This window comes from Ambystoma mexicanum, chromosome 1p, assembly GCF_040938575.1.
Source record: "Ambystoma mexicanum isolate Mex_15411 chromosome 1p, UKY_AmexF1_1, whole genome shotgun sequence".
NCBI classification, from domain to species: Eukaryota; Metazoa; Chordata; class Amphibia; order Caudata; family Ambystomatidae; genus Ambystoma; species Ambystoma mexicanum.
In genome coordinates this window covers 232592196-232607476 of record NC_090921.1, presented here as the reverse complement: position 1 = coordinate 232607476, position 15281 = coordinate 232592196, and the positions used below count along the sequence as shown (strand labels likewise).

The 15281-nt window shown below is 51.0% G+C and overlaps 27 non-coding genes across 27 annotated transcripts; all 27 read left to right on the top strand.

Annotated features, from left to right (window-relative positions):
• Nucleotides 1–109: 109 nt before the first annotated feature.
• On the top strand, nt 110–180 carry TRNAG-CCC (transfer RNA glycine (anticodon CCC)). The gene has a single exon. It is a non-coding gene; the product is annotated as a tRNA-Gly (tRNA).
• Nucleotides 181–745: 565 nt separating this feature from the next.
• Nucleotides 746–816, top strand: TRNAG-GCC (transfer RNA glycine (anticodon GCC)). Its single transcript has one exon. It is a non-coding gene; the product is annotated as a tRNA-Gly (tRNA).
• A 976-nt stretch (nt 817–1792) lies between these two features.
• Nucleotides 1793–1863, top strand: TRNAG-GCC (transfer RNA glycine (anticodon GCC)). Its single transcript has one exon. It is a non-coding gene; the product is annotated as a tRNA-Gly (tRNA).
• Nucleotides 1864–2213: 350 nt separating this feature from the next.
• TRNAG-CCC (transfer RNA glycine (anticodon CCC)) lies at nt 2214–2284 on the top strand. Its single transcript has one exon. It is a non-coding gene; the product is annotated as a tRNA-Gly (tRNA).
• A 565-nt stretch (nt 2285–2849) lies between these two features.
• TRNAG-GCC (transfer RNA glycine (anticodon GCC)) lies at nt 2850–2920 on the top strand. Its single transcript has one exon. It is a non-coding gene; the product is annotated as a tRNA-Gly (tRNA).
• Nucleotides 2921–3270: 350 nt separating this feature from the next.
• Nucleotides 3271–3341, top strand: TRNAE-CUC (transfer RNA glutamic acid (anticodon CUC)). The gene has a single exon. It is a non-coding gene; the product is annotated as a tRNA-Glu (tRNA).
• Nucleotides 3342–3896: 555 nt separating this feature from the next.
• Nucleotides 3897–3967, top strand: TRNAG-GCC (transfer RNA glycine (anticodon GCC)). Its single transcript has one exon. It is a non-coding gene; the product is annotated as a tRNA-Gly (tRNA).
• Nucleotides 3968–4317: 350 nt separating this feature from the next.
• On the top strand, nt 4318–4388 carry TRNAG-CCC (transfer RNA glycine (anticodon CCC)). Its single transcript has one exon. It is a non-coding gene; the product is annotated as a tRNA-Gly (tRNA).
• A 565-nt stretch (nt 4389–4953) lies between these two features.
• TRNAG-GCC (transfer RNA glycine (anticodon GCC)) lies at nt 4954–5024 on the top strand. Its single transcript has one exon. It is a non-coding gene; the product is annotated as a tRNA-Gly (tRNA).
• A 350-nt stretch (nt 5025–5374) lies between these two features.
• TRNAE-CUC (transfer RNA glutamic acid (anticodon CUC)) lies at nt 5375–5445 on the top strand. Its single transcript has one exon. It is a non-coding gene; the product is annotated as a tRNA-Glu (tRNA).
• Nucleotides 5446–6000: 555 nt separating this feature from the next.
• Nucleotides 6001–6071, top strand: TRNAG-GCC (transfer RNA glycine (anticodon GCC)). The gene has a single exon. It is a non-coding gene; the product is annotated as a tRNA-Gly (tRNA).
• A 350-nt stretch (nt 6072–6421) lies between these two features.
• Nucleotides 6422–6492, top strand: TRNAG-CCC (transfer RNA glycine (anticodon CCC)). The gene has a single exon. It is a non-coding gene; the product is annotated as a tRNA-Gly (tRNA).
• Nucleotides 6493–7047: 555 nt separating this feature from the next.
• TRNAG-GCC (transfer RNA glycine (anticodon GCC)) lies at nt 7048–7118 on the top strand. The gene has a single exon. It is a non-coding gene; the product is annotated as a tRNA-Gly (tRNA).
• Nucleotides 7119–7469: 351 nt separating this feature from the next.
• Nucleotides 7470–7540, top strand: TRNAG-CCC (transfer RNA glycine (anticodon CCC)). Its single transcript has one exon. It is a non-coding gene; the product is annotated as a tRNA-Gly (tRNA).
• A 555-nt stretch (nt 7541–8095) lies between these two features.
• Nucleotides 8096–8166, top strand: TRNAG-GCC (transfer RNA glycine (anticodon GCC)). The gene has a single exon. It is a non-coding gene; the product is annotated as a tRNA-Gly (tRNA).
• A 351-nt stretch (nt 8167–8517) lies between these two features.
• Nucleotides 8518–8588, top strand: TRNAG-CCC (transfer RNA glycine (anticodon CCC)). The gene has a single exon. It is a non-coding gene; the product is annotated as a tRNA-Gly (tRNA).
• Nucleotides 8589–9564: 976 nt separating this feature from the next.
• TRNAG-CCC (transfer RNA glycine (anticodon CCC)) lies at nt 9565–9635 on the top strand. Its single transcript has one exon. It is a non-coding gene; the product is annotated as a tRNA-Gly (tRNA).
• Nucleotides 9636–10190: 555 nt separating this feature from the next.
• TRNAG-GCC (transfer RNA glycine (anticodon GCC)) lies at nt 10191–10261 on the top strand. The gene has a single exon. It is a non-coding gene; the product is annotated as a tRNA-Gly (tRNA).
• A 350-nt stretch (nt 10262–10611) lies between these two features.
• On the top strand, nt 10612–10682 carry TRNAG-CCC (transfer RNA glycine (anticodon CCC)). Its single transcript has one exon. It is a non-coding gene; the product is annotated as a tRNA-Gly (tRNA).
• A 565-nt stretch (nt 10683–11247) lies between these two features.
• On the top strand, nt 11248–11318 carry TRNAG-GCC (transfer RNA glycine (anticodon GCC)). Its single transcript has one exon. It is a non-coding gene; the product is annotated as a tRNA-Gly (tRNA).
• Nucleotides 11319–11668: 350 nt separating this feature from the next.
• Nucleotides 11669–11739, top strand: TRNAG-CCC (transfer RNA glycine (anticodon CCC)). The gene has a single exon. It is a non-coding gene; the product is annotated as a tRNA-Gly (tRNA).
• A 555-nt stretch (nt 11740–12294) lies between these two features.
• TRNAG-GCC (transfer RNA glycine (anticodon GCC)) lies at nt 12295–12365 on the top strand. Its single transcript has one exon. It is a non-coding gene; the product is annotated as a tRNA-Gly (tRNA).
• Nucleotides 12366–12715: 350 nt separating this feature from the next.
• TRNAG-CCC (transfer RNA glycine (anticodon CCC)) lies at nt 12716–12786 on the top strand. Its single transcript has one exon. It is a non-coding gene; the product is annotated as a tRNA-Gly (tRNA).
• Nucleotides 12787–13338: 552 nt separating this feature from the next.
• On the top strand, nt 13339–13409 carry TRNAG-GCC (transfer RNA glycine (anticodon GCC)). The gene has a single exon. It is a non-coding gene; the product is annotated as a tRNA-Gly (tRNA).
• A 351-nt stretch (nt 13410–13760) lies between these two features.
• On the top strand, nt 13761–13831 carry TRNAG-CCC (transfer RNA glycine (anticodon CCC)). Its single transcript has one exon. It is a non-coding gene; the product is annotated as a tRNA-Gly (tRNA).
• A 555-nt stretch (nt 13832–14386) lies between these two features.
• On the top strand, nt 14387–14457 carry TRNAG-GCC (transfer RNA glycine (anticodon GCC)). Its single transcript has one exon. It is a non-coding gene; the product is annotated as a tRNA-Gly (tRNA).
• A 351-nt stretch (nt 14458–14808) lies between these two features.
• Nucleotides 14809–14879, top strand: TRNAG-CCC (transfer RNA glycine (anticodon CCC)). The gene has a single exon. It is a non-coding gene; the product is annotated as a tRNA-Gly (tRNA).
• Nucleotides 14880–15281: the final 402 nt, after the last annotated feature.

Genomic DNA, 15281 nt, shown 5'->3' with positions numbered 1-15281 from the left:
GCCTTCAATGAGGCTTTCAGCAGAAGTCAAGAGTTTACGAGTGACCATTCGCATGGAACTGGCAGGTGTGTTAAATCAAGCGCTCTACCGCAGTAATGCTGCTTGTCAAGCATTGGTAGTTCAGTGGTAGAATTCTCGCTTCCCAAGCGGGAGGCCCGGGTTCGATTCCCGGCCAATGCATGGCACTTTTGTAGACGTGTCTCTTGATATTTTAAAAGGCATGGGAAAAGAAAAATGGAAACGGTAGATAAGATGATTGCATTGCTTGTCTGTTTTCTGCGCAAAGAAAGCACTCTGCTGCCCTCTTTTAGCAGAAGATGGAACTGCAGTTTCAACTTAAGGCGGGAAACCTTCTATTATGCAAATAATTCCCAGAAGACCCCAGAAGCCCAGATTGAAAGGGTGTCAGCCTCGTGTGGCTGCAAAGATATCCCCTGAGTCCTGCGGTAGAAGTCTGGCTTTCCTGAGGCACGGTGCTCAGGGAACTGCACTCAGAGTAGCGACCCATACAAAGGCCACCCTCATCTACCAGTGTGCTTGCCTCTGTCCACTTTTCCTGTCTATAGAACCTGGCCGTTCGTGGCCGTTCGTGGCCAAGTGAGTGAGAAGGACTGCCAGGGCAGCGCAGCTCCCATTCACCCACCGGAGCTGGCGCCATCCTCATGTCACTGCAGTGCTCTGTTAAATCAGCTGCTCTGGGCTGCAATGGTCCAGAGCACTGTAGCGCCAGTGTGCAGCATGTAAGGCATTGGTGGTTCAGTGGTAGAATTCTCGCCTGCCACGCGGGAGGCCCGGGTTCGATTCCCGGCCAATGCATGAGCGTTTTGCACATGTACCTTTCGTTGACTTTGAAGCATCGTGAAAAGGAAGAGACCGAACAAAAAAACAAGCCTTGATTGCCTTGCTTGCCTTATTTCTGCTACTAGCGATCACTCTGCTGATCCCTTTTAGTAGAAGGGGCCGCTGCGCCTTGACTGGAAGCAGGGCAATCTCAGATTATGCAAACAGCTCATAGAGGCCCAGCCCGAGTAGGTGCCAGTCTCACACGTCTGCAAAGGCCTTCAATGAGGCTTTCAGCAGAAGTCAAGAGTTTACGAGTGACCATTCGCATGGAACTGGCAGGTGTGTTAAATCAAGTGCTCTACCGCAGTAATGTTGCTTGTCAGGCATTGGTAGCTCAGTGGTAGAATTCTCGCTTCCCAAGTGGGAGGCCCGGGTTCGATTCCCGGCCAATGCATGGCACTTTTGTAGACGTGTCTCTTGATATTTTAAAAGGCATGGGAAAAGAAAAATGGAAACGGTAGATAAGATGATTGCATTGCTTGTCTGTTTTCTGCGCAAAGAAAGCACTCTGCTGCCCTCTTTTAGCAGAAGATGGAACTGCAGTTTCAACTTAAGGCGGGAAACCTTCTATTATGCAAATAATTCCCAGAAGACCCCAGAAGCCCAGATTGAAAGGGTGTCAGCCTCGTGTGGCTGCAAAGATATCCCCTGAGTCCTGCAGTAGAAGTCTGGCTTTCCTGAGGCACGGTGCTCAGGGAACTGCACTCAGAGTAGCGACCCATACAAAGGCCACCCTCATCTACCAGTGTGCTTGCCTCTGTCCACTTTTCCTGTCTATAGAACCTGGCCGTTCGTGGCCAAGTGAGTGAGAAGGACTGCCAGGGCAGCGCAGCTCCCATTCACCCACCGGAGCTGGCGCCATCCTCATGTCACTGCAGTGCTCTGTTAAATCAGCTGCTCTGGGCTGCAATGGTCCAGAGCACTGTAGCGCCAGTGTGCAGCATGTAAGGCATTGGTGGTTCAGTGGTAGAATTCTCGCCTGCCACGCGGGAGGCCCGGGTTCGATTCCCGGCCAATGCATGAGCGTTTTGCACATGTACCTTTCGTTGACTTTGAAGCATCGTGAAAAGGAAGAGATCAAGCAAAAAAACAAGCCTTGATTGCCTTGCTTGCCTTATTTCTGCTACTAGCGATCACTCTGCTGATCCCTTTTAGTAGAAGGGGCCGCTGCGCCTTGACTGGAAGCAGGGCAATCTCAGATTATGCAAACAGCTCATAGAGGCCCAGCCCGAGTAGGTGCCAGTCTCACACGTCTGCAAAGGCCTTCAATGAGGCTTTCAGCAGAAGTCAAGAGTTTACGAGTGACCATTCGCATGGAACTGGCAGGTGTGTTAAATCAAGCGCTCTACCGCAGTAATGCTGCTTGTCAAGCATTGGTAGTTCAGTGGTAGAATTCTCGCTTCCCAAGCGGGAGGCCCGGGTTCGATTCCCGGCCAATGCATGGCACTTTTGTAGACGTGTCTCTTGATATTTTAAAAGGCATGGGAAAAGAAAAATGGAAACGGTAGATAAGATGATTGCATTGCTTCTCTGTTTTCTGCGCAAAGAAAGCACTCTGCTGCCCTCTTTTAGCAGAAGATGGAACTGCAGTTTCAACTTAAGGCGGGAAACCTTCTATTATGCAAATAATTCCCAGAAGACCCCAGAAGCCCAGATTGAAAGGGTGTCAGCCTCGTGTGGCTGCAAAGATATCCACTGAGTCCTGCAGTAGAAGTCTGGCTTTCCTGAGGCACGGTGCTCAGGGAACTGCACTCAGAGTAGCGACCCATACAAAGGCCACCCTCATCTACCAGTGTGCTTGCCTCTGTCCACTTTTCCTGTCTATAGAACCTGGCCGTTCGTGGCCGTTCGTGGCCAAGTGAGTGAGAAGGACTGCCAGGGCAGCGCAGCTCCCATTCACCCACCGGAGCTGGCGCCATCCTCATGTCACTGCAGTGCTCTGTTAAATCAGCTGCTCTGGGCTGCAATGGTCCAGAGCACTGTAGCGCCAGTGTGCAGCATGTAAGGCATTGGTGGTTCAGTGGTAGAATTCTCGCCTGCCACGCGGGAGGCCCGGGTTCGATTCCCGGCCAATGCATGAGCGTTTTGCACATGTACCTTTCGTTGACTTTGAAGCATCGTGAAAAGGAAGAGACCGAACAAAAAAACAAGCCTTGATTGCCTTGCTTGCCTTATTTCTGCTACTAGCGATCACTCTGCTGATCCCTTTTAGTAGAAGGGGCCGCTGCGCCTTGACTGGAAGCAGGGCAATCTCAGATTATGCAAACAGCTCATAGAGGCCCAGCCCGAGTAGGTGCCAGTCTCACACGTCTGCAAAGGCCTTCAATGAGGCTTTCAGCAGAAGTGAAGAGTTTACAAGTGACCATTCGCATGGAACTGGCAGGTGTGTTAAATCAAGCGCTCTACCGCAGTAATGCTGCTTGTCAGGCATTGGTAGTTCAGTGGTAGAATTCTCGCTTCTCAAGCGGGAGGCCCGGGTTCGATTCCCGGCCAATGCATGGCACTTTTGTAGACGTGTCTCTTGATATTTTAAAAGGCATGGGAAAAGAAAAATGGAAACGGTAGATAAGAAGATTGCATTGCTTGTCTGTTTTCTGCGCAAAGAAAGCACTCTGCTGCCCTCTTTTAGCAGAAGATGGAACTGCAGTTTCAACTTAAGGCGGGAAACCTTCTATTATGCAAATAATTCCCAGAAGACCCCAGAAGCCCAGATTGAAAGGGTGTCAGCCTCGTGTGGCTGCAAAGATATCCCCTGAGTCCTGCAGTAGAAGTCTGGCTTTCCTGAGGCACGGTGCTCAGGGAACTGCACTCAGAGTAGCGACCCATACAAAGGCCACCCTCATCTACCAGTGTGCTTGCCTCTGTCCACTTTTCCTGTCTATAGAACCTGGCCGTTCGTGGCCAAGTGAGTGAGAAGGACTGCCAGGGCAGCGCAGCTCCCATTCACCCACCGGAGCTGGCGCCATCCTCATGTCACTGCAGTGCTCTGTTAAATCAGCTGCTCTGGGCTGCAATGGTCCAGAGCACTGTAGCGCCAGTGTGCAGCATGTAAGGCATTGGTGGTTCAGTGGTAGAATTCTCGCCTGCCACGCGGGAGGCCCGGGTTCGATTCCCGGCCAATGCATGAGCGTTTTGCACATGTACCTTTCGTTGACTTTGAAGCATCGTGAAAAGGAAGAGATCAAACAAAAAAACAAGCCTTGATTGCCTTGCTTGCCTTATTTCTGCTACTAGCGATCACTCTGCTGATCCCTTTTAGTAGAAGGGGCCGCTGCGCCTTGACTGGAAGCAGGGCAATCTCAGATTATGCAAACAGCTCATAGAGGCCCAGCCCGAGTAGGTGCCAGTCTCACACGTCTGCAAAGGCCTTCAATGAGGCTTTCAGCAGAAGTCAAGAGTTTACGAGTGACCATTCGCATGGAACTGGCAGGTGTGTTAAATCAAGCGCTCTACCGCAGTAATGCTGCTTGTCAAGCATTGGTAGTTCAGTGGTAGAATTCTCGCTTCCCAAGCGGGAGGCCCGGGTTCGATTCCCGGCCAATGCATGGCACTTTTGTAGACGTGTCTCTTGATATTTTAAAAGGCATGGGAAAAGAAAAATGGAAACGGTAGATAAGATGATTGCATTGCTTCTCTGTTTTCTGCGCAAAGAAAGCACTCTGCTGCCCTCTTTTAGCAGAAGATGGAACTGCAGTTTCAACTTAAGGCGGGAAACCTTCTATTATGCAAATAATTCCCAGAAGACCCCAGAAGCCCAGATTGAAAGGGTGTCAGCCTCGTGTGGCTGCAAAGATATCCACTGAGTCCTGCAGTAGAAGTCTGGCTTTCCTGAGGCACGGTGCTCAGGGAACTGCACTCAGAGTAGCGACCCATACAAAGGCCACCCTCATCTACCAGTGTGCTTGCCTCTGTCCACTTTTCCTGTCTATAGAACCTGGCCGTTCGTGGCCGTTCGTGGCCAAGTGAGTGAGAAGGACTGCCAGGGCAGCGCAGCTCCCATTCACCCACCGGAGCTGGCGCCATCCTCATGTCACTGCAGTGCTCTGTTAAATCAGCTGCTCTGGGCTGCAATGGTCCAGAGCACTGTAGCGCCAGTGTGCAGCATGTAAGGCATTGGTGGTTCAGTGGTAGAATTCTCGCCTGCCACGCGGGAGGCCCGGGTTCGATTCCCGGCCAATGCATGAGCGTTTTGCACATGTACCTTTCGTTGACTTTGAAGCATCGTGAAAAGGAAGAGACCGAACAAAAAAACAAGCCTTGATTGCCTTGCTTGCCTTATTTCTGCTACTAGCGATCACTCTGCTGATCCCTTTTAGTAGAAGGGGCCGCTGCGCCTTGACTGGAAGCAGGGCAATCTCAGATTATGCAAACAGCTCATAGAGGCCCAGCCCGAGTAGGTGCCAGTCTCACACGTCTGCAAAGGCCTTCAATGAGGCTTTCAGCAGAAGTGAAGAGTTTACAAGTGACCATTCGCATGGAACTGGCAGGTGTGTTAAATCAAGCGCTCTACCGCAGTAATGCTGCTTGTCAGGCATTGGTAGTTCAGTGGTAGAATTCTCGCTTCTCAAGCGGGAGGCCCGGGTTCGATTCCCGGCCAATGCATGGCACTTTTGTAGACGTGTCTCTTGATATTTTAAAAGGCATGGGAAAAGAAAAATGGAAACGGTAGATAAGAAGATTGCATTGCTTGTCTGTTTTCTGCGCAAAGAAAGCACTCTGCTGCCCTCTTTTAGCAGAAGATGGAACTGCAGTTTCAACTTAAGGCGGGAAACCTTCTATTATGCAAATAATTCCCAGAAGACCCCAGAAGCCCAGATTGAAAGGGTGTCAGCCTCGTGTGGCTGCAAAGATATCCCCTGAGTCCTGCAGTAGAAGTCTGGCTTTCCTGAGGCACGGTGCTCAGGGAACTGCACTCAGAGTAGCGACCCATACAAAGGCCACCCTCATCTACCAGTGTGCTTGCCTCTGTCCACTTTTCCTGTCTATAGAACCTGGCCGTTCGTGGCCAAGTGAGTGAGAAGGACTGCCAGGGCAGCGCAGCTCCCATTCACCCACCGGAGCTGGCGCCATCCTCATGTCACTGCAGTGCTCTGTTAAATCAGCTGCTCTGGGCTGCAATGGTCCAGAGCACTGTAGCGCCAGTGTGCAGCATGTAAGGCATTGGTGGTTCAGTGGTAGAATTCTCGCCTGCCACGCGGGAGGCCCGGGTTCGATTCCCGGCCAATGCATGAGCGTTTTGCACATGTACCTTTCGTTGACTTTGAAGCATCGTGAAAAGGAAGAGATCAAACAAAAAAACAAGCCTTGATTGCCTTGCTTGCCTTATTTCTGCTACTAGCGATCACTCTGCTGATCCCTTTTAGTAGAAGGGGCCGCTGCGCCTTGACTGGAAGCAGGGCAATCTCAGATTATGCAAACAGCTCATAGAGGCCCAGCCCGAGTAGGTGCCAGTCTCACACGTCTGCAAAGGCCTTCAATGAGGCTTTCAGCAGAAGTGAAGAGTTTACGAGTGACCATTCGCATGGAACTGGCAGGTGTGTTAAATCAAGCGCTCTACCGCAGTAATGCTGCTTGTCAAGCATTGGTAGTTCAGTGGTAGAATTCTCGCTTCCCAAGCGGGAGTCCCGGGTTCGATTCCCGGCCAATGCATGGCACTTTTGTAGACGTGTCTCTTGATATTTTAAAAGGCATGGGAAAAGAAAAATGGAAACGGTAGATAAGATGATTGCATTGCTTGTCTGTTTTCTGCGCAAAGAAAGCACTCTGCTGCCCTCTTTTAGCAGAAGATGGAACTGCAGTTTCAAATTAAGGCGGGAAACCTTCTATTATGCAAATAATTCCCAGAAGACCCCAGAAGCCCAGATTGAAAGGGTGTCAGCCTCGTGTGGCTGCAAAGATATCCCCTGAGTCCTGCAGTAGAAGTCTGGCTTTCCTGAGGCACGGTGCTCAGGGAACTGCACTCAGAGTAGCGACCCATACAAAGGCCACCCTCATCTACCAGTGTGCTTGCCTCTGTCCACTTTTCCTGTCTATAGAACCTGGCCGTTCGTGGCCAAGTGAGTGAGAAGGACTGCCAGGGCAGCGCAGCTCCCATTCACCCACCGGAGCTGGCGCCATCCTCATGTCACTGCAGTGCTCTGTTAAATCAGCTGCTCTGGGCTGAAATGGTCCAGAGCACTGTAGCGCCAGTGTGCAGCATGTAAGGCATTGGTGGTTCAGTGGTAGAATTCTCGCCTGCCACGCGGGAGGCCCGGGTTCGATTCCCGGCCAATGCATGAGCGTTTTGCACATGTACCTTTCGTTGACTTTGAAGCATCGTGAAAAGGAAGAGACCAAACAAAAAAAACAAGCCTTGATTGCCTTGCTTGCCTTATTTCTGCTACTAGCGATCACTCTGCTGATCCCTTTTAGAAGAAGGGGCCGCTGCGCCTTGACTGGAAGCAGGGCAATCTCAGATTATGCAAACAGCTCATAGAGGCCCAGCCCGAGTAGGTGCCAGTCTCACACGTCTGCAAAGGCCTTCAATGAGGCTTTCAGCAGAAGTCAAGAGTTTACGAGTGACCATTCGCATGGAACTGGCAGGTGTGTTAAATCAAGCGCTCTACCGCAGTAATGCTGCTTGTCAGGCATTGGTAGTTCAGTGGTAGAATTCTCGCTTCCCAAGCGGGAGGCCCGGGTTCGATTCCCGGCCAATGCATGGCACTTTTGTAGACGTGTCTCTTGATATTTTAAAAGGCATGGGAAAAGAAAAATGGAAACGGTAGATAAGATGATTGCATTGCTTGTCTGTTTTCTGCGCAAAGAAAGCACTCTGCTGCCCTCTTTTAGCAGAAGATGGAACTGCAGTTTCAACTTAAGGCGGGAAACCTTCTATTATGCAAATAATTCCCAGAAGACCCCAGAAGCCCAGATTGAAAGGGTGTCAGCCTCGTGTGGCTGCAAAGATATCCCCTGAGTCCTGCGGTAGAAGTCTGGCTTTCCTGAGGCACGGTGCTCAGGGAACTGCACTCAGAGTAGCGACCCATACAAAGGCCACCCTCATCTACCAGTGTGCTTGCCTCTGTCGACTTTTCCTGTCTATAGAACCTGGCCGTTCGTGGCCAAGTGAGTGAGAAGGACTGCCAGGGCAGCGCAGCTCCCATTCACCCACCGGAGCTGGCGCCATCCTCATGTCACTGCAGTGCTCTGTTAAATCAGCTGCTCTGGGCTGAAATGATCCAGAGCACTGTACCGCCAGTGTGCAGCATGTAAGGCATTGGTGGTTCAGTGGTAGAATTCTCGCCTGCCGCGCGGGAGGCCCGGGTTCGATTCCCGGCCAATGCATGAGCGTTTTGCACATGTACCTTTCGTTGACTTTGAAGCATCGTGAAAAGGAAGAGACCAAACAAAAAAAACAAGCCTTGATTGCCTTGCTTGCCTTATTTCTGCTACTAGCGATCACTCTGCTGATCCCTTTTAGAAGAAGGGGCCGCTGCGCCTTGACTGGAAGCAGGGCAATCTCAGATTATGCAAACAGCTCATAGAGGCCCAGCCCGAGTAGGTGCCAGTCTCACACGTCTGCAAAGGCCTTCAATGAGGCTTTCAGCAGAAGTCAAGAGTTTACGAGTGACCATTCGCATGGAACTGGCAGGTGTGTTAAATCAAGCGCTCTACCGCAGTAATGCTGCTTGTCAGGCATTGGTAGTTCAGTGGTAGAATTCTCGCTTCCCAAGCGGGAGGCCCGGGTTCGATTCCCGGCCAATGCATGGCACTTTTGTAGACGTGTCTCTTGATATTTTAAAAGGCATGGGAAAAGAAAAATGGAAACGGTAGATAAGATGATTGCATTGCTTGTCTGTTTTCTGCGCAAAGAAAGCACTCTGCTGCCCTCTTTTAGCAGAAGATGGAACTGCAGTTTCAACTTAAGGCGGGAAACCTTCTATTATGCAAATAATTCCCAGAAGACCCCAGAAGCCCAGATTGAAAGGGTGTCAGCCTCGTGTGGCTGCAAAGATATCCCCTGAGTCCTGCAGTAGAAGTCTGGCTTTCCTGAGGCACGGTGCTCAGGGAACTGCACTCAGAGTAGCGACCCATACAAAGGCCACCCTCATCTACCAGTGTGCTTGCCTCCGTCCACTTTTCCTGTCTATAGAACCTGGCCGTTCGTGGCCAAGTGAGTGAGAAGGACTGCCAGGGCAGCGCAGCTCCCATTCACCCACCGGAGCTGGCGCCATCCTCATGTCACTGCAGTGCTCTGTTAAATCAGCTGCTCTGGGCTGTAATGGTCCAGAGCACTGTAGCGCCAGTGTGCAGCATGTACGGCATTGGTGGTTCAGTGGTAGAATTCTTGCCTGCCACGCGGGAGGCCCGGGTTCGATTCCCGGCCAATGCATGAGCGTTTTGCACATGTACCTTTCATTGACTTTGAAGCATCGTGAAAAGGAAGAGACCAAACAAAAAAACAAGCCTTGATTGCCTTGCTTACCTTATTTCTGCTACTAGCGATCACTCTGCTGATCCCTTTTAGTAGAAGGGGCCGCTGCGCCTTGACTGGAAGCAGGGCAATCTCAGATTATGCAAACAGCTCATAGAGGCCCAGCCCGAGTAGGTGCCAGTCTCACACGTCTGCAAAGGCCTTCAATGAGGCTTTCAGCAGAAGTCAAGAGTTTACGAGTGACCATTCGCATGGAACTGGCAGGTGTGTTAAATCAAGCGCTCTACCGCAGTAATGCTGCTTGTCAAGCATTGGTAGTTCAGTGGTAGAATTCTCGCTTCCCAAGCGGGAGGCCCGGGTTCGATTCCCGGCCAATGCATGGCACTTTTGTAGACGTGTCTCTTGATATTTTAAAAGGCATGGGAAAAGAAAAATGGAAACGGTAGATAAGATGATTGCATTGCTTGTCTGTTTTCTGCGCAAAGAAAGCACTCTGCTGCCCTCTTTTAGCAGAAGATGGAACTGCAGTTTCAACTTAAGGCGGGAAACCTTCTATTATGCAAATAATTCCCAGAAGACCCCAGAAGCCCAGATTGAAAGGGTGTCAGCCTCGTGTGGCTGCAAAGATATCCCCTGAGTCCTGCAGTAGAAGTCTGGCTTTCCTGAGGCACGGTGCTCAGGGAACTGCACTCAGAGTAGCGACCCATACAAAGGCCACCCTCATCTACCAGTGTGCTTGCCTCTGTCCACTTTTCCTGTCTATAGAACCTGGCCGTTCGTGGCCAAGTGAGTGAGAAGGACTGCCAGGGCAGCGCAGCTCCCATTCACCCACCGGAGCTGGCGCCATCCTCATGTCACTGCAGTGCTCTGTTAAATCAGCTGCTCTGGGCTGCAATGGTCCAGAGCACTGTAGCGCCAGTGTGCAGCATGTAAGGCATTGGTGGTTCAGTGGTAGAATTCTCGCCTGCCACGCGGGAGGCCCGGGTTCGATTCCCGGCCAATGCATGAGCGTTTTGCACATGTACCTTTCGTTGACTTTGAAGCATCGTGAAAAGGAAGAGATCAAACAAAAAAACAAGCCTTGATTGCCTTGCTTGCCTTATTTCTGCTACTAGCGATCACTCTGCTGATCCCTTTTAGTAGAAGGGGCCGCTGCGCCTTGACTGGAAGCAGGGCAATCTCAGATTATGCAAACAGCTCATAGAGGCCCAGCCCGAGTAGGTGCCAGTCTCACACGTCTGCAAAGGCCTTCAATGAGGCTTTCAGCAGAAGTCAAGAGTTTACGAGTGACCATTCGCATGGAACTGGCAGGTGTGTTAAATCAAGCGCTCTACCGCAGTAATGCTGCTTGTCAAGCATTGGTAGTTCAGTGGTAGAATTCTCGCTTCCCAAGCGGGAGGCCCGGGTTCGATTCCCGGCCAATGCATGGCACTTTTGTAGACGTGTCTCTTGATATTTTAAAAGGCATGGGAAAAGAAAAATGGAAACGGTAGATAAGATGATTGCATTGCTTCTCTGTTTTCTGCGCAAAGAAAGCACTCTGCTGCCCTCTTTTAGCAGAAGATGGAACTGCAGTTTCAACTTAAGGCGGGAAACCTTCTATTATGCAAATAATTCCCAGAAGACCCCAGAAGCCCAGATTGAAAGGGTGTCAGCCTCGTGTGGCTGCAAAGATATCCACTGAGTCCTGCAGTAGAAGTCTGGCTTTCCTGAGGCACGGTGCTCAGGGAACTGCACTCAGAGTAGCGACCCATACAAAGGCCACCCTCATCTACCAGTGTGCTTGCCTCTGTCCACTTTTCCTGTCTATAGAACCTGGCCGTTCGTGGCCGTTCGTGGCCAAGTGAGTGAGAAGGACTGCCAGGGCAGCGCAGCTCCCATTCACCCACCGGAGCTGGCGCCATCCTCATGTCACTGCAGTGCTCTGTTAAATCAGCTGCTCTGGGCTGCAATGGTCCAGAGCACTGTAGCGCCAGTGTGCAGCATGTAAGGCATTGGTGGTTCAGTGGTAGAATTCTCGCCTGCCACGCGGGAGGCCCGGGTTCGATTCCCGGCCAATGCATGAGCGTTTTGCACATGTACCTTTCGTTGACTTTGAAGCATCGTGAAAAGGAAGAGACCGAACAAAAAAACAAGCCTTGATTGCCTTGCTTGCCTTATTTCTGCTACTAGCGATCACTCTGCTGATCCCTTTTAGTAGAAGGGGCCGCTGCGCCTTGACTGGAAGCAGGGCAATCTCAGATTATGCAAACAGCTCATAGAGGCCCAGCCCGAGTAGGTGCCAGTCTCACACGTCTGCAAAGGCCTTCAATGAGGCTTTCAGCAGAAGTGAAGAGTTTACAAGTGACCATTCGCATGGAACTGGCAGGTGTGTTAAATCAAGCGCTCTACCGCAGTAATGCTGCTTGTCAGGCATTGGTAGTTCAGTGGTAGAATTCTCGCTTCCCAAGCGGGAGGCCCGGGTTCGATTCCCGGCCAATGCATGGCACTTTTGTAGACGTGTCTCTTGATATTTTAAAAGGCATGGGAAAAGAAAAATGGAAACGGTAGATAAGATGATTGCATTGCTTGTCTGTTTTCTGCGCAAAGAAAGCACTCTGCTGCCCTCTTTTAGCAGAAGATGGAACTGCAGTTTCAACTTAAGGCGGGAAACCTTCTATTATGCAAATAATTCCCAGAAGACCCCAGAAGCCCAGATTGAAAGGGTGTCAGCCTCGTGTGGCTGCAAAGATATCCCCTGAGTCCTGCAGTAGAAGTCTGGCTTTCCTGAGGCACGGTGCTCAGGGAACTGCACTCAGAGTAGCGACCCATACAAAGGCCACCCTCATCTACCAGTGTGCTTGCCTCTGTCCACTTTTCCTGTCTATAGAACCTGGCCGTTCGTGGCCAAGTGAGTGAGAAGGACTGCCAGGGCAGCGCAGCTCCCATTCACCCACCGGAGCTGGCGCCATCCTCATGTCACTGCAGTGCTCTGTTAAATCAGCTGCTCTGGGCTGCAATGGTCCAGAGCACTGTAGCGCCAGTGTGCAGCATGTAAGGCATTGGTGGTTCAGTGGTAGAATTCTCGCCTGCCACGCGGGAGGCCCGGGTTCGATTCCCGGCCAATGCATGAGCGTTTTGCACATGTACCTTTCGTTGACTTTGAAGCATCGTGAAAAGGAAGAGATCAAACAAAAAAACAAGCCTTGATTGCCTTGCTTGCCTTATTTCTGCTACTAGCGATCACTCTGCTGATCCCTTTTAGTAGAAGGGGCCGCTGCGCCTTGACTGGAAGCAGGGCAATCTCAGATTATGCAAACAGCTCATAGAGGCCCAGCCCGAGTAGGTGCCAGTCTCACACGTCTGCAAAGGCCTTCAATGAGGCTTTCAGCAGAAGTGAAGAGTTTACGAGTGACCATTCGCATGGAACTGGCAGGTGTGTTAAATCAAGCGCTCTACCACAGTAATGCTGCTTGTCAAGCATTGGTAGTTCAGTGGTAGAATTCTCGCTTCCCAAGCGGGAGTCCCGGGTTCGATTCCCGGCCAATGCATGGCACTTTTGTAGACGTGTCTCTTGATATTTTAAAAGGCATGGGAAAAGAAAAATGGAAACGGTAGATAAGATGATTGCATTGCTTGTCTGTTTTCTGCGCAAAGAAAGCACTCTGCTGCCCTCTTTTAGCAGAAGATGGAACGGCAGTTTCAACTTAAGGCGGGAAACCTATTATGCAAATAATTCCCAGAAGACCCCAGAAGCCCAGATTGAAAGGGTGTCAGCCTCGTGTGGCTGCAAAGATATCCCCTGAGTCCTGCGGTAGAAGTCTGGCTTTCCTGAGGCACGGTGCTCAGGGAACTGCACTCAGAGTAGCGACCCATACAAAGGCCACCCTCATCTACCAGTGTGCTTGCCTCTGTCCACTTTTCCTGTCTATAGAACCTGGCCGTTCGTGGCCAAGTGAGTGAGAAGGACTGCCAGGGCAGCGCAGCTCCCATTCACCCACCGGAGCTGGCGCCATCCTCATGTCACTGCAGTGCTCTGTTAAATCAGCTGCTCTGGGCTGAAATGGTCCAGAGCACTGTAGCGCCAGTGTGCAGCATGTAAGGCATTGGTGGTTCAGTGGTAGAATTCTCGCCTGCCACGCGGGAGGCCCGGGTTCGATTCCCGGCCAATGCATGAGCGTTTTGCACATGTACCTTTCGTTGACTTTGAAGCATCGTGAAAAGGAAGAGACCAAACAAAAAAAACAAGCCTTGATTGCCTTGCTTGCCTTATTTCTGCTACTAGCGATCACTCTGCTGATCCCTTTTAGAAGAAGGGGCCGCTGCGCCTTGACTGGAAGCAGGGCAATCTCAGATTATGCAAACAGCTCATAGAGGCCCAGCCCGAGTAGGTGCCAGTCTCACACGTCTGCAAAGGCCTTCAATGAGGCTTTCAGCAGAAGTCAAGAGTTTACGAGTGACCATTCGCATGGAACTGGCAGGTGTGTTAAATCAAGCGCTCTACCGCAGTAATGCTGCTTGTCAGGCATTGGTAGTTCAGTGGTAGAATTCTCGCTTCCCAAGCGGGAGGCCCGGGTTCGATTCCCGGCCAATGCATGGCACTTTTGTAGACGTGTCTCTTGATATTTTAAAAGGCATGGGAAAAGAAAAATGGAAACGGTAGATAAGATGATTGCATTGCTTGTCTGTTTTCTGCGCAAAGAAAGCACTCTGCTGCCCTCTTTTAGCAGAAGATGGAACTGCAGTTTCAACTTAAGGCGGGAAACCTTCTATTATGCAAATAATTCCCAGAAGACCCCAGAAGCCCAGATTGAAAGGGTGTCAGCCTCGTGTGGCTGCAAAGATATCCCCTGAGTCCTGCGGTAGAAGTCTGGCTTTCCTGAGGCACGGTGCTCAGGGAACTGCACTCAGAGTAGCGACCCATACAAAGGCCACCCTCATCTACCAGTGTGCTTGCCTCTGTCGACTTTTCCTGTCTATAGAACCTGGCCGTTCGTGGCCAAGTGAGTGAGAAGGACTGCCAGGGCAGCGCAGCTCCCATTCACCCACCGGAGCTGGCGCCATCCTCATGTCACTGCAGTGCTCTGTTAAATCAGCTGCTCTGGGCTGAAATGGTCCAGAGCACTGTACCGCCAGTGTGCAGCATGTAAGGCATTGGTGGTTCAGTGGTAGAATTCTCGCCTGCCGCGCGGGAGGCCCGGGTTCGATTCCCGGCCAATGCATGAGCGTTTTGCACATGTACCTTTCGTTGACTTTGAAGCATCGTGAAAAGGAAGAGACCAAACAAAAAAAACAAGCCTTGATTGCCTTGCTTGCCTTATTTCTGCTACTAGCGATCACTCTGCTGATCCCTTTTAGAAGAAGGGGCCGCTGCGCCTTGACTGGAAGCAGGGCAATCTCAGATTATGCAAACAGCTCATAGAGGCCCAGCCCGAGTAGGTGCCAGTCTCACACGTCTGCAAAGGCCTTCAATGAGGCTTTCAGCAGAAGTCAAGAGTTTACGAGTGACCATTCGCATGGAACTGGCAGGTGTGTTAAATCAAGCGCTCTACCGCAGTAATGCTGCTTGTCAGGCATTGGTAGTTCAGTGGTAGAATTCTCGCTTCCCAAGCGGGAGGCCCGGGTTCGATTCCCGGCCAATGCATGGCACTTTTGTAGACGTGTCTCTTGATATTTTAAAAGGCATGGGAAAAGAAAAATGGAAACGGTAGATAAGATGATTGCATTGCTTGTCTGTTTTCTGCGCAAAGAAAGCACTCTGCTGCCCTCTTTTAGCAGAAGATGGAACTGCAGTTTCAACTTAAGGCGGGAAACCTTCTATTATGCAAATAATTCCCAGAAGACCCCAGAAGCCCAGATTGAAAGGGTGTCAGCCTCGTGTGGCTGCAAAGATATCCCCTGAGTCCTGCAGTAGAAGTCTGGCTTTCCTGAGGCACGGTGCTCAGGGAACTGCACTCAGAGTAGCGACCCATACAAAGGCCACCCTCATCTACCAGTGTGCTTGCCTCCGTCCACTTTTCCTGTCTATAGAACCTGGCCGTTCGTG